The sequence below is a fragment of the Eriocheir sinensis genome, chromosome 48 (assembly GCF_024679095.1).
Source record: "Eriocheir sinensis breed Jianghai 21 chromosome 48, ASM2467909v1, whole genome shotgun sequence".
Classification (NCBI taxonomy): Eukaryota; Metazoa; Arthropoda; class Malacostraca; order Decapoda; family Varunidae; genus Eriocheir; species Eriocheir sinensis.
Window position 1 is genome coordinate 9,564,407 of NC_066556.1, and position 15,115 is coordinate 9,579,521.

The window sequence follows — 15,115 nt, forward strand, 5'->3', positions numbered from 1 at the left end:
GTGCAGATCCGCAGGTGAGAAATGCTGCCCCTTGAGAGCAGACCCAAACAAGCGGGACATCAAAGAGACTAATTCTATAGGGTCGACAATACGCACACGTCACCTCTCTTTCAGCGGCTGGGTCTGTACAGCGTCACCCTCCTTCTCCTCCAAATCCTTCCCTTCTTAATCCTCCGCCTCCCCCTCCTCCTCCTCCTTCTCCGTTCGTCCTCTTTGTTCCTCTGCAAGGTGTAAACTGCATATCATCCTTTACTTGAGACCTGTTCCCACCTCCAATTCGTATTCTCTCTCTCTCTCTCTCTCTCTCTTCTTTTTCTTTTTCTTATGATTATTTCTTCTGTTTGTCTACAAACTAACCCGAAAACAAGGAACAAGCGAAGCGATGCAGTACGGATATCGGCAGGAGTTATTTCTGGAACAGAGATGTCCGCCACTGAGACAGCCTTCCTGCAGATGTAGTTAGTGCGAAAACAATCAGCTCCTTTAAGAATCACACTGATCGTCACTTTGCTGCGTCGGGAGTGAACTGAATGTATCCACGATTACGTACAATAATGCTTTAATCCTTTCCGCAAGTCACTCCTGTGGCTAGCGGATTGATTAAATCACTGAAAGAAGCAGCCCTGCTCGTCCATGTTTCCATGTTTCCTCTCCCTTCTCCCCACAAGGAAACACGCGCCCCATCCCTTCGTCATTCCCACCCCATCAGGATAAGAATCTAGTGTTTGGCGTAAAAACAGATTATTTTCGCGCAGGAGAGACTCGCATAAAAATGACCACCATTGTATTGCCTGTCAGCTCACCTCCCATGATGAATGATGGCCCCCGCACCTGCACCTCCCCGCCTCTGCCCTTGCCTCTGTACCAGTAGTTCTTGATATTTTATTATAGTAACGCACCTCCTTGAAAATTGAATGAAAGCCACAAATGGGAAGCTGTTTAAGACCTGTATTCCTAGACGCTTTCAACTCCTACAAAAAATATTTCCAAAGGTCACATAAGAGATTAGTCGGATTCTCATGAGTGTTTTCACGTTCGTGTTACAGAAGCCTTGTCAAACTGCCAATGTAGGATCATAAAGCTACCCATGGAAATACCCACAACCTCTACGAAAGCCTTGTCAAACTGTCAATGTAGGATCATAAAGCTACCCAGGAAATACTCACAATCTCAACTAAAGCCTTGTCAAATGTAGATGCGTAGATAAACCCCTAAATGTTTGAGAATGTAAGTCACACCTGATGTTGACGTTACTGCATTATACCTGGCAGTGGTATATCAGTTTATTGTACACACTTACGCATTATCAGTTAGCTATGAGTTCTGTATTCTTTTTTTTATAGTAAAGGAGGCAGTTCTGAGACAAAATTAAAAAAGAAAGAAAAGAAAAGCTCGCTAATCACTGCTCCTATAAATCAAGTAAAAATAAGTGCCCAAAAGAAAGGTCAAATTCGGGTGGAGAGAGCCGCAGCCATGAATATAAGTCGGGGGAGCGGTGAGGGTTGTGGGGGGGCAGATTGACTAACCATGAGAAATGTCAATGAACATAAGAACATAAGAAAATAGGAGTCTGCAAGAGGCCAGTATGCCTGTACATGGCAGCTCCTTTGAACCTAAGCTCCCGTGTAGCTCCCGTGTATCTAACCCCACCTAATATCGCTGTCCATGAATTTATCTAATCTATTTCTGAATGTGACAATTGTATTGGCACTCACCACATGACTGCTAAGCCTATTCCACTCATCCACCACCCTGTTAGTAAACCAATTTTTGCCTATGTCCCTGTAAACTCTGAATTTATCCAGTTTAAACCCATTACTTCGTGTCCTACCCGGTTCTCTTACCAATAAAATCTTATGAATATCTCCCTTATTAAAGCCCTTCATCCATTTATAAACCTCGATCATGTCTCCACGCACCCTTCGCCTTTCTAGAGAATGCAAGTTTAACTGTTTGAGTCTTTCCTCGTATGGCAAGTTTTTCAACACCTGAATCATCTTAGTCATCCTCCTCTGCACCGATTCTAACATTTTGATATCCATTCTATAGTAGGGTGACCAGAACTGAACCGCATAGTCAAGATGAGGTCTAACTAATGCTAAATATAGTTTGAGGAAGACTTCGGGGCTTCTGTTGCTTACGCTCCTTGAAATAAATCCCAGTATCCTATTTGCTCGATTTCTAGCTTGAATGCATTGTGCCCTTTGACGGAGATCAGAGCTCACTAAGACCCCTAAATCCCTCTCGCACCCAGACCTGCTTATGAGAGTGTCATTTAAACAATAGTTATGAGAGGGGCTGTTCCTACCTACACTCAGACTACTGCACTTCCCTACATTGAACTCCATCTGCCATTTACCCGCCCAGTCATACAATCTGTTTAGTTCACCTTGGAGAATACTAGCATCCTGATCCGACTCAATTGTTCTACCGATCTTGGTATCATCTGCAAACTTACTGACATCACTATTAATTCCTGTATCTAAGTCATTGATATAAATAATAAACAAAAGTGGACCTAATACCGAACCTTGTGGGACCCCACTCGTAACGCATCCCCAGTCAGATCTTTTACCATTGATTTGCACTCTTTGCTTCCTATTGCTAAGCCACGCCTTGACCCAGTTCAAAACTTTACCCTCTACTCCGTGAGCCTGTAATTTAAGCAACAGTCGTTGGTGAGGAACTTTGTCAAACGCTTTACTAAAATCAAGATAGATTACATCATAATTTTCATCTCTGTCTACCGCCTCAAATACTTAACTGTAGAAGAACAAGAGATTGGTGAGGCATGACCTACCTTTCTTGAAGCCATGCTGCGAGTCGTGAATTAAGCTATGTTTCTCTAGATGCTCCCGAATGTTCCTGGCTATTATGGACTCCAGCATCTTGCCTATAACCGATGTTAAGCTAATTGGGCGATAGTTTGAAGCAGCTGACCTGTCCCCCCTTTTGAAAATCGGCGTCACATTAGCTACTTTCCATAGGCTGGGCACATAACCAGTATTTACCGACATCTTAAAGATGTCGGTTAGTGGGTCACTGAGTACATCCCGTCAGGACCTGGCGACTTGTTCTTACTAAGCTTATCCATCTCATCCTGAATTACTAGCCTGGGAATGATTATATCCCTCAATTTATCGCCATCCCCGCCCTCGTACACCTGAACCCTTTCCGGAATAGTCATTCGATCCTCTTGTGTGAATACTGAAAGGAAGTAGTCGTTCAACAATGTGCTCATATTTTCGTAATTATCTACTAGCTCCCCTGTGTTTGTTTTCAGCGGTCCAATTTTCACCCGTGTTTTTGTTCTATACATCTGAAAGAAGCCCTTGGGATTACTTTCCTCCTCATTTGCTACTTTGATCTCATAGTTCCTTTTTGCTATCCTGGTGTTTTTCTTCACTAATCTAGATAGTTCGACATACCGGCCCCTAAGATGTGTTACACCATTCTTTATTTTCTGATAAATTCCCTTCTTTAACCCTATCTCGTGTTTTAGTCCATTAGTCATCCACTTAGGGTCATTGTTTTCTTTTCTAAGTATACTATGGAACGGACACTTGCCCCAGCCTTGTCATTAAGCCGCGAATTTCGGGAAATCATCATACATCAACGTGCATGGTGTTGTGCGTTGTACATTTCCAGTGACATCTCAAGTAATGGACGGCTTACTCTTTTGATTTTGCGGCGCCCTTGTCATTAAGCCGCGAATTTTGGAAAATCAACCGCTTTGGTGCGAATCGCCATAACTCCCTTATTTCTGGGGCTACAGAAAAGTTTTTGGTATAAATCAACGGCAAAATGAAAGGGCTATATTTTTTAATAAGTGACCGGGCTCGAAAACCGACTCGAAAAGGTAAAAAATCGAATAAATTCGCAAATGAAAGTTCTTTTAATACAGATTAATAATCAGAAAAAAATGGAAAGCATTAAATAAAAAAAAAATATAAGCAAAAAACTAGGACGTGTCCAAATCGAGGTAAAAAGGCCGAAAAACAGGCTAATTTCGGACGGCTCGACGACGAAGTTGGAATCGAGCTTTCAACAAATCCTACGAGCTGGTCAAACTTCATTGCGAAGAGGGGCTACATGCCAAATTACAGCCTTCTAAGGCAATAGCAAGGCCACACTAGACGAAAACGGCAGTGTCTGGAGTTCGTCAAAATCGCTCTCGACAGGGTGTACGTTTCGAGCTCTAGCGACGAAACTACTCGAAGTAGGGAACTGTTATGCACCATATTGGAAAGCACATTGGCAGGGCTAAATCATTTGTTAAATAGGTTTTTTTTAATTTTCAAAAAATGAGCGAGTTTCAAGGTTGGGAACTCAAAAATAGGGTTTTTTCAGAGTCATTTCTTTATGCATGTTTGTGGGATTATAGCCAGATAGTTAAGGTAAATTTTGAGACACACCCCATCCTTCTAACTTACCGCATTTCACGTAAGCAGTTTTTTTTTCGCAATTTCGCGTACTAATTGGAGAACCGCGTATGAATTGGCGAACTTACCCTAGGAGCAGTACTTACTTAGCGGGCTTGTTCGTTTACATGTGTTTTTGCCCTTGAGCTGCTTCCTGTACTGTAAAAAAAAAAAAAAAAAAAAAAAAAAAAGTGGGAAAAACTGAGCTGCTTCATTTGCTGTAAATAAAAAGGGGGAAAATCATCTCTTTAAGCGCAAGTGTAAGGACCCTAGACACCCACACAGGATAATAAGCTAATAGGAGTTTACAGCCGATGAAAATATTGACTCAGAACACCGGAATTCCCACGTGGGTCGTCACATAATTTAATAGAGAGAGCAAAGACGTAAGAAAGCTAATATGTGTTTATGAAAGATGAAGAGAGTGACTGAAAACACCAACACTTCTAAGTTCGTCGTCACTTGATTTAATGAGGACATGAATGACGCAGGAACAGGAAAAGGACTCGATGGAGGTGAAGGAGAGTGGGTTTTAAACGAACCAGGAGAGAAGGGATGATGATGGTGGTGGTGATGATGATGATGATGATGGTGGTGGTGATGGTGATGCAAATGGCCATGGAAGGCATTACGACACTCCTCAGGGCCATACAAAACTGTCATTTTTCTTGTTCCAGTCAGAAATGGCAGCTTTACGACTTATTACAATGAGGATTTGAGAGAGAGAGAGAGAGAGAGAGAGAGAGAGAGAGAGAGAGAGAGAGAGAGGGCACTCGGTAAACTTGAAAAAACGTAAAGCACAAAAACTATACTACTACTACTACTACTACTACTACTACTAATAATAATAATAATAATAATAATAATAATAATAATAATAATAATAATAATAATAACATAAGCTCAGCGGTTAAGATACTGGCTGAGGAGGAAGAAGAGGAGAAAGAGGAGGCGGAAGAGGAGGAGGTGAGAAAGAAAAAGGAGAATTTCATACACACACACACACACACACACACACACACACACACACACACACACACACACACACACACACACACACACACACACACACATTATGCAGAAATCTATGATGATCCGTCAATGTAGAAACCGTTTAGAAGTGGAAAGGTAGACGCCAATTAACCAAGAACACAGCAAAGGTCTTACTGCGACCAAGGAATGAATAGAAGCTGTAAGGATATATGGGACTGGTTGCCTGATTGGTGTAAGCAGTCATGGCGCCGATGGGTATGGGATGAATAAAGGGATGTTGACTGTTCAGGAAGCAAAAAAAACAAAAAATGAACGGGTACTGTATGAATATGGGATGTATAACCCGTCCGCTGCGATTGGCACGGATTTCGCCTTCACTGGTAGCCTGGTAACATATGCTCCCAGGTCTTTCTGTGCCTCTGTGGTGGGTAGTGGAGTGTTTCCCATGTGGTATTGGTGTGCTGGATTTCCCCTCCCAAGATGCATGACCTCACATTTTTCTTCACTAAATTGGAGCAGCCACTTTTTGTTCCACTCCTGTAACTTGGTAATGTCTTCTTGTAGGAAATCCACATCCGAGGGGTTAAGATATGTTATTGTTATAGGAAGCAAGACGATGAGCAAAGGTAAGTAGGCGGTGGCTGAGTGGTAGCGTGCTGGGCCCACATTCACCGCGTGCTGGACGACGCGGGTTCCAATCCCCACGCTACCACCTGGGATTTTTCAGTCACCGTCGAGTGGCTTAAAACTACCCACATGCTGTCCTGAAGACCACCCATCAACCCGGACTCTAGAGGAAACCGTCCAAGTGAATCAAGGAGGAGTTCCGGGGGGCAGCATGAGCCAAGAGAAGATGGCGCCACTATAAACACTTGCCTGAGCCATGACGGGCTGGGGCCGACTACCATCCAGGCCCCTCAAGAAAGCCTACCGGCGATAGAGGCGTACACGTAAAAAATAAAAAATAAATAAAAAAAAGTAAGGAGCAAGGTTAGACTGGGAGCAAAAATAGAACGGAGGCTTTAAGAAGATGAAGAAGTATTAACTGTTCAGGACGAAAGAAGAGCAAGGAATGAACTAACCCTGTGCGAATGTGATGAAGAGATGTTATGGGTTCAGAGAGCAAGAAGAGTCAGGCGAAAGATAGGCTGGGAGCAAAAGATGAACGGAAACTCTAAGGATATGAAATGAAGAAATGTTAAGTGTTCAGAAAGGAAGAAGAGCAGGGAAAGAACTGAGCCTGTAAGAATATGATGAAAAGAGATGTGTTAAAGAAGCGAGAAGACTCAAGCAAAGGTTAGGCTAGGGAGCAAAAAAAGAACGGAAAGTGTAATGATATGAAATGAAGAAATGATAGCTGTTCAGAAAGGAAGAAGAGCAAGGAAAGAACTGGCCCTGTAAGAATGTGAGATGAAAAAAGATGTGTTAGAGAAGTGATAAGACTCGAGCAAAGGTTAGGCTAGGGAGCAAAACATGAAGGGAAAGTGTAAGCGTATGAAAAGAAGAAATGTTAACTGGAAGGAAGAAGAGCAAGGAAAGAACTAAGCCTGTAAGAATAGGAGATGAAAAGAGATGTGTTAGAGAAGTGATAAAACTCAAGCAAAGGTTAGGCTAGGGAGCAAAACATGAAGGGAAAGTGTAAGCGTATGAAATGAAGAAATGTTAACTGGAAGGAAGAAGAGCAAGGAAAGAACTAAGCCTGTAAGAATAGGAGATGAAAAGAGATGTGTTAGAGAAGTGATGACTCAAGCAAAGGTTAGGCTAGGAGCAAAAAAAAAAGGAACGGAAACTATAAGGATATGAAATGAAGAAATGTTAACTGTTCAGAAAGGAAGAAGAGCAAGGAAAGAACTGAGCCTGTAAGAATATGAGATAAAAAGAGATGTGTTTATTCCTTCCTTCCTTCCTTCCTTTAATCCATTTTTTTCGTTCTTTCTTCCTTCGTATTTTCCCGGTCTTTGTTCTGTAATAAGGTTTAAAGAAGTGAAAAGTCTTAAGCAAAGGTTAGGCTAGAGGCAAGGAATGAATGGCAGCTGTATGGAGAGAATAAAAGAAGAAAATGGTGACAAGCCTTACCCTCAGGAAGCGAAGACACCTCAGCGAAGATACTTATCAAATGCGCGTGTAAGAGCCCCGAAATGTTTAAGAATATGAGGCATAGAATCTAATTTGTATATTCCGCATCACCAACACACTATTTCACCCCCTTGTTATCTTGTCATTTCAAACAATGCCCATTCAAGACTCGAGGAAACATGCATTTTCTTTAGTGGTTACTGTCCGCGTACATTCAGTGACTCTCCTCTCTCTCTCTCTCTCTCTCTCTCTTTAACGTAGACAAGTGCCAGGTCCTTCAAGTTGGAACGAGGAATAAGAAGTTCGAATACGAAATGCGCGGCGTTAAACTCAAAAGCGTTCAATGCGTCAAAGACTTGGGGGTCAAAATCGCGTCAAACCTCAAATTCTCACAGCAATGCATCGATGCAGCAAATAAATATAAAAGAATGTTGTTCTTCATTAAAAGAAACTTTGTATTCAAGAATAAAGATGTAATACTCCCGCTCTACAACAGTTTAGTCAGACCCCACTTGGAATATGCGGTACAGTTTTGGTCCCCCCACCATGCAAAGGATATTGCTAAATTAGAAGGTGTTCAGCGTCGGGAAACGAAAATGATCCCTTCCTTGCGCAACAAATCCTACGAAGAAAGGCTTTCTACCCTTAACATGTTCTCTCTTGAGAAACGTCGCCTCCGAGGAAAATTGATCGAATGTTTTAAAATACTTAATGGTTTCACGAATGTAGACAGATCAACATTGTTTATGATCGATGACAGTCTGCGCACGAGGAACAATGGCGTAAAACTCAGATGTAGACAAGTAAATTCAGATTGCACCAAATTTTTCTTCACCAACGTTGTAGTGCGAGAATGGAATAAGCTTCCACCATCAGTGGTCCAGTGTAACACGATTGACTCCTTCAAAAATAAGCTCGACCGTCACTTCCTTCAACTTAATATCAACTAGAGTAGAAATGCAACGTTTTGGAGTCTTCTGATTAATGTAAAATAACTTAGGTTTAAGGACAGACCACCAAGTCTGGACCATGGGGTCTGTGTGGTCTGATTTTCTATGTAAATCTATGTAAATCTCTCTCTCTCTCTCTCTCTCTCTCTCTCTCTCTCTCACACACACACACACACACACACACACACACACACACATATATAAAAGAAGAAAAAAAAGTCTATAGGGAACAGGCACTCGGGCACCGTTTCATCTGGTTGCTCGCCTCGAAAAAAAAAATCCGTCAGTATAAGATGACAAGGGAGGAGGAAAACCGGATTAAAAAAAGAGATTATGGCACTTACCTTGGAGATGTTGGGGCCCAAGGGAGCTGCATCCGTAGTAGTAGTAGTAGTAGTAGTAGTAGTAGTAGTAGACTAGTAGTAGTGGTGGTGGTGGTGGTGGCTGGAGGATCACATCAAAGGGCTCAGTAGGGGGTCATTTTATCACGCCCAGCCCTTTGTCGCGGCGTGGCCAGACGGGTTACCTAAGTCTCCCCTGTCGCCCCCTGCCCACCTTAGCGACCACAGGTGTCAGCACTGCCTGTCGAGCGGGGGAAATTACGGGATTAATGAAGATGCAGCGGTTGAAGGTCAGGTATAAATAAACAAAATTATAGTCCCCTTTTAGGACCATAAACGAGGTGCATGTCAAGGGTCTTTGTGGTCCCCGTGACGGCTTGGTATTTGCGTGAAAGTTCATAAGGTTGCCCCGCGGTGATCTTGTCCTATTATCCTATTATTAGTTATTATTATTATACATCCCTGCTTCTGAGCCTCACACAAGAGCATAATAGCCATACTACCGCTGGACACGTAAAAGACACACTAAAATAACTACGGATGGTATGACAAGACACTTTGCCATCTCCCATCAGTCATTTCTAAAGGTCAAAGAGAGGATCAATCGGGTTCTAATGAGTGTTTTTTTAGGCTCATGGTACAGAGGAAGGATCAAACTACCACCAGGGTCATAAAACTACCCCTGGAAATGCCCACAACTACTACGAAAGCCTTGTCAAATATGTGTTCTTGGGCGGTGAAATGTCTCATAATAAATTACATCTCTCGTTATTTGTCAGCTGTAGTGAAGCGTTACGTAGCTACTTCCCGTAACGCACTTTTGCATCATCAAACCCAAATTAGCTAAATATAATTACTAAGTAGCCAGATACTAACTAGTTAACTTTTGTATTGTAGTTGGAGTCGTCTCTCTCTCTCTCTCTCTCTCTCTCTCTCTCTCTCTCTCTCTCTCTCTCTCTCTCTCACACACACACACCGAGAAGGACCTAGAACGGATACAAAAATAATGTGAGGATAGTTGATATAACGATGCTGTTGTGTGATGTGTGGAGTTGGAAATCATTGTTGTTGTCGTGGGCTGTTTACCTGTTACCTGGCTGACTGGTGAACGAGGTAATTGATAACTGCTGGTGCCCAAACATGCTCCTTTACTATTTACAGAGCTTCATCTTAGTCGCACAACCAAGGCTCAGATGAACAAACGTGCGGTGTGATATGTGCGTGAACGATCGCTCAAGTCTACGCAGCATATTTAAGTTATTATCACGCTCATTGTGTTACTTTTAATATCATCAGTGTTCATAGTATTCACGCACCACCATCTCTTTGGCTAGGATCTCCGTTTATAGGCATCCTTCCATATCCCGTTTCCTCCTTAAAATAAATGGAAACTAATGAAAGTGTGAGATCGAGTGGGCCCAATCCCGCCTGTCTCGACAACCCCCTCCCTCCCCTCGCCCCCCACCCTTCCTTCACCTCCACCCCAACCCCCTTCCCTCTCCTCCATCAACACCATGCAAGTACTCTTCTGTAACACATGTCTGCTTACTAACCTTCCGTTTATACATCCTTCCATATATCATTTGCTACTCAACCACCTGCTCTGCTGTTGTCATATATCTTCCATTAACCTTCAGACCTCCCTAACAGAATTGCTTATCATACAACATTATCATTATCGCATTCTATTATCACATGACATTATCAGTACTAATTAATAATAACCTTTAAATTCGTAGGTGTTGGAAGGGAGGGGATGGAGAGGGGGGATAACAACCATACCATAAATCATTCAACTATATTATAGAGGTGGACGCGGACACCTCTCGCATCAACTATTTCCAAAGGCCGAGAATGAGATTAATCGAGTTTAATTGGGTGGTTTTTTTACATTCACAGTGCAGATGAATGGCCAAACTACCACCCAGAAACATAAAACTACCCGTGTAAATACCCACAACACCTACGAAAGCCTTGTTAAATGTGTGTGCTAAGCGGACGAAATGTTTAAGAATATGACCTCTAATAGCTTTCATATTTCGAGGGGTTTGTGGGGTTTTCAGTGGCCTTCTATATGGCGATGGTTGTGACTCTAGGCAACCTGGTACCGCCTCTTAAATACCAGCTGATTATTAATGAATCTAAGCGTACGATAGTCTGGAAAAAAAAAAAGAGAAAAGGGGATGGCTATGGACCTATGAGGCTAATCCCGTGATCCTATTCCCAATATTCCTCTACTTGTTTTAGGGTAATGGAAGCAGCTCAACAACTAACAATTGCCTCTTAAATATCAACTAATTGTTAAAGACTAAGCCTACGATATTCTGGGGGAAAAAATGAGAAAAGTGGACGGCTATACATCTATTTGGCTATCTACGTGAACCTATTTCCACCTTAATGATACCCTCGAAAGAAAAAAAAAGTAAAGTGGGTGGTTAAGACTACAAAGATCTTATAATCGTTAAGTTAGGTTAGAATATTTGACGACTATTGAACTATCCCCGTGAGCCCATTTTTATCTATCCATTGAACAGCTGAATATCTAAAGGGATTTTTTACTCCTTTCCTCCATCAGTTTTCTCATTGTCTCTCTCCATTTCCCTCCCTCTTCCTGACCTCCTTCCCTGCTTCCTCCCATTATCCTCCCCTCCCCTTGTCATCTTCCTCCATCATCTTTCTCCCTTTCACTGACTGTTGTTTCTCCATTTCTTTCCTCCTTGTTTTCTCCATTATCTTCTTCCCTTGTTCTTTCTTTTTTCTTCGTTTCAACCTATTTCCATCTCTATTCTGGAAAAAAAGAGAAAAGTGGACGGCTATGAATCTATTTGGGTATTTTCGCGAACCTATTTCCACCTGTGATGATCTGGAAGAAAGAGAAAGGAAGAAAAATAAGTGGCTCTGACTGTTATAGGCTATCAGCGTAACCCACTTCTCTACTTGGGAACATCGGCTGTTTTGTGGCCTTACGGACGACTTTATCTCTTGCTCTGTGCTCTGAAGCCGTAAGGTGGTTGGACATTCCGAGGTAAATACTTTCCTCGGGTCATCAGAGAAATGGACCAGAAAAGGGTTCATAATCGCCTGCCGCTTGATGGCCGTTGTCCCTTCATCTCAGCGCCCACTATCACAAGGCAAAACATTCCGGCATGGGTACAGTATAATGCCTACAAAGTTATATTTACCCGTAGGTGGCAAGTTATCCCGTGGTGCAGCACGTGGCCGGACCTGCCGGGGAGGGTGGGACGGGGAGGGGTGGAGCCAAGGTGGAGCGCGCGGCCAAACCGACCATGGCGCCGCGCCCTCTATGGCTAGGGGTGGGCAGACATCGGTACCGTTACTAACTGTACTGGCGGTACCGGTACCAAACTGTTCGGTACCGGTACCAGTACCAATACCCATCACACGAGTATTATTATTATTATTATTATTTAGTCATTTACCCCTCACACGAGTGAGAGCATGACAGGATATCTCATTGATGTGGATATTTTTTTTCTCTCCTCTTTCATTCTCTCTCTCTCTCTCACACACACACACACACACACACACACACACACACACACACACACACACACATCCACCTATTAACCTTTTATAACGACTTCTCAGTTTATGACATAACCAAATCACTGGACGTATAAATATAGTCTATCTCGATTTTCGGAAAGCGTTTGATAAAGTTCCACACCATAAATCATTTTTTTAAGTAAAACAACTTGGTATTGACGGTAAAGTACGCCATTGGATCACAAATTGGTTGAGCAACAATTAAACAGCAAAGAGTGGTTGGTGATGGATGACCCCCAGTGGACGCCTGCCACGAGCGGTGTCCCCAGGACTCAGTTCTTGGCCCAGTGTTGCTTATAATTTACATCAATGACGTTGACGTTGCAGGGCCGTAATTTCTAGGGGGCTCTAGGGGGGCTACATCCCCCACAATGTTTACTTAAAAGTGCATAATTTTCAGATAATTTCCCCCAGCTGCGCATGCTCGCTTCGCTCGACACCCTCCCCCTTCATTCATAAATCTATGATGCCCTCTAACCCCCCCCAAAAAAGTCCATAAAAATTACGGGCCTGCGTTGGAATCAGTAATCTCATTAGTAAATTTGCCGAGAACACAAAGATTGGATATTCGGTTATAATTGACGAAGACAGACGAAGCCTTCAAAAAGATTTGTAAAAAAATTCAGCTTGGTCGGATAGATGGTAGAAAGGTCATTTTATCAAATATTTCACTAATCTGCCAACCAAATCGTTACCCAAAAATTTCTTGACCAATATGTTTTTTTAGAGGCGAGTAATAAACCTGTATTAAAATGTTGAAGCTCAATTCCTACGTGAAATCTAGAAAAAAAATGCTCGAAGTCGGGGTTTGTATTACCGATTTTCGAAAAATTGAAAACTAGCTGGTTTGCAGCACTCTGAAAGGACTTTTGCAGTTAACATTAATGTAAAACTCTACTTGATAAATGTCTTTAATGTCACTAAGATACTGACAGTACAAATAAATTTTAGATATATCTTATATTCTACTTTGCAGGACATTGGAGTCTAGCAATATGGATGAAGGCGTTACTCCACCTGTGCTCAGTTGCTTTATCTGTGAAGGCCCGGATTCACCAGCTCAGAGGCTCACAGAGGCAACTCCAAAGGGCTACTCTACTTTTTTTAAACATGCAGAAGTAGTCAAAAATGCTACAGTTGTAGAACGTATGAAGGAGGCTCAAAAGGAAGGAACACTGAGGTACCACGTGAAGTGTAAAAATGGTTTGAACAACAAGTTTGTTGAGATCACCAAGAAATCAGCTAAAGCATCAAAGGCGGAGAAAGAGTCAGCCAAGGTGAAGAGAAGACGCCCTTGCTCTGAGTTGAGTGCATCTACTATGTAGATCTATGTGATCACGGTCAGTTCAGCTCCTGTATAAGGATGTATGCATTCTTTGCAGCCAACCCGTTCAGCTCTACAAAAATAATCCAGCAGAAGCTAGAAAGAAATAAAGAGTACCGGATAATTTGACTGCAGCTAAAGTGAAGGCAAGATTGCTGAAGACAGCACAGAGTCGCGGGGATGACTGGGGCACTGAAGTCATTGGACGCCTGGAAGGGATCAACGACTTGGTAGCAGAAGAAACACTGTACCATTTGCGCTGCAAATTTCTTTTTGAGGTGACCATTACTCCAAGACTGAAGAGGAAGGAAAAAGGAAGAGAGGACAGAGGAAAATTGATGTGGAGCGAGAGGCAGTTTTTTTATTGAATTCTGCGAATGGTTTGACTCAGAACTGGAGCGTGGGTGATGACGCTTGACCAAGTCCACGAAAAGCTGCAGCAGTTTGATCCGTCACCAGATAAGAATCTCCCTTATTCGAAGGATTGGCTAAAGATAAAACTCCAAGAGAAATACCATGACACCTTGTTTTTCATAACACAGGAGAGAAGGGCAGATGTGACCTGTCTCAAAGATGGCACTGACAACATTCTGCGAGGCCATCATGCTAATCTTGAACGTGGAGATGAGAAGACTCAGATCATAAAGACGGCACTCAGGCTCATATGCAATGACATTGCCATGATTGATCTAGATCCGAAGTCCTACCCCACCGCACACAGTATGACTGACATTTTTAGTCAGCTGGCACTTGTTCCAGAGAGCCTTCAGATGTTCTTGAGACCTACTGAAGACAGACGAGAGTAGCTGTTTGGGGGCAGAACTTTATCAAGGACAGACCACCTAGTCTGGACCATGGGGTCTGTGTGATCTGATTTGCTATGTACATCTATGTAAATCTCTCTCTCTCTCTCTCTCTCTCTCTCTCCCTTCCTACCTACCTACCTACCTGTTTACTTATCAATACCTAAGCCTAAAATCCTTATAATCCATTATTAACCTCTTGTTTTCCTTTTTTTGAGAATCAATAAAAGAATACATTGTTGTTCCTCTTCTTTACTATTGTGTCAATGTCATTATTCAAGATGGCCAAAACAGCCCGCGGTGGCACCTTACCGGTACGTGTCGAGGTGTCCCAAATTGAACTGCGCATGCGCGGGCTTTGCTATTTTTCCATTTCATTCACTGCACTGTATTTTAATAACTTATAATAAGCTTACTTTTGATCTTATGACTCAGAGTTCTCTTCTGATTCAAGGTCAGGTGTATGAGATACTCTCCATTTAATAGTAGCTGAGCGACGGGGTCCATGTCGGCTTTGAAATTAGCTGTTTTTTCATAACTAGCATGATGTATTGCCGCCATCTTGCTTGGGACAAAGGTGAATATCAACACTGTTATAGTAAACATTGAGTTCTGCTCATGCGTAGATCAGGATGAGACG

At 42.5% G+C, this 15,115-nt stretch overlaps 1 long non-coding RNA gene across 1 annotated transcript in view; it reads right to left on the bottom strand.

Annotated features, from left to right (window-relative positions):
* Nucleotides 1-12,100, bottom strand: part of LOC126981412 (uncharacterized) — a 13,079-nt gene extending 979 nt beyond the window's left edge. Inside the window, exons 1-2 of the long non-coding RNA XR_007733930.1 lie at nt 11,964-12,100; nt 8,785-9,022 (exon numbers count right to left, since the gene is read on the bottom strand). This is a non-coding gene — a long non-coding RNA (uncharacterized LOC126981412). The remainder of the gene's footprint in view (nt 1-8,784; nt 9,023-11,963) is intronic.
* Between the last annotated feature and the right edge of the window lie 3,015 nt (nt 12,101-15,115).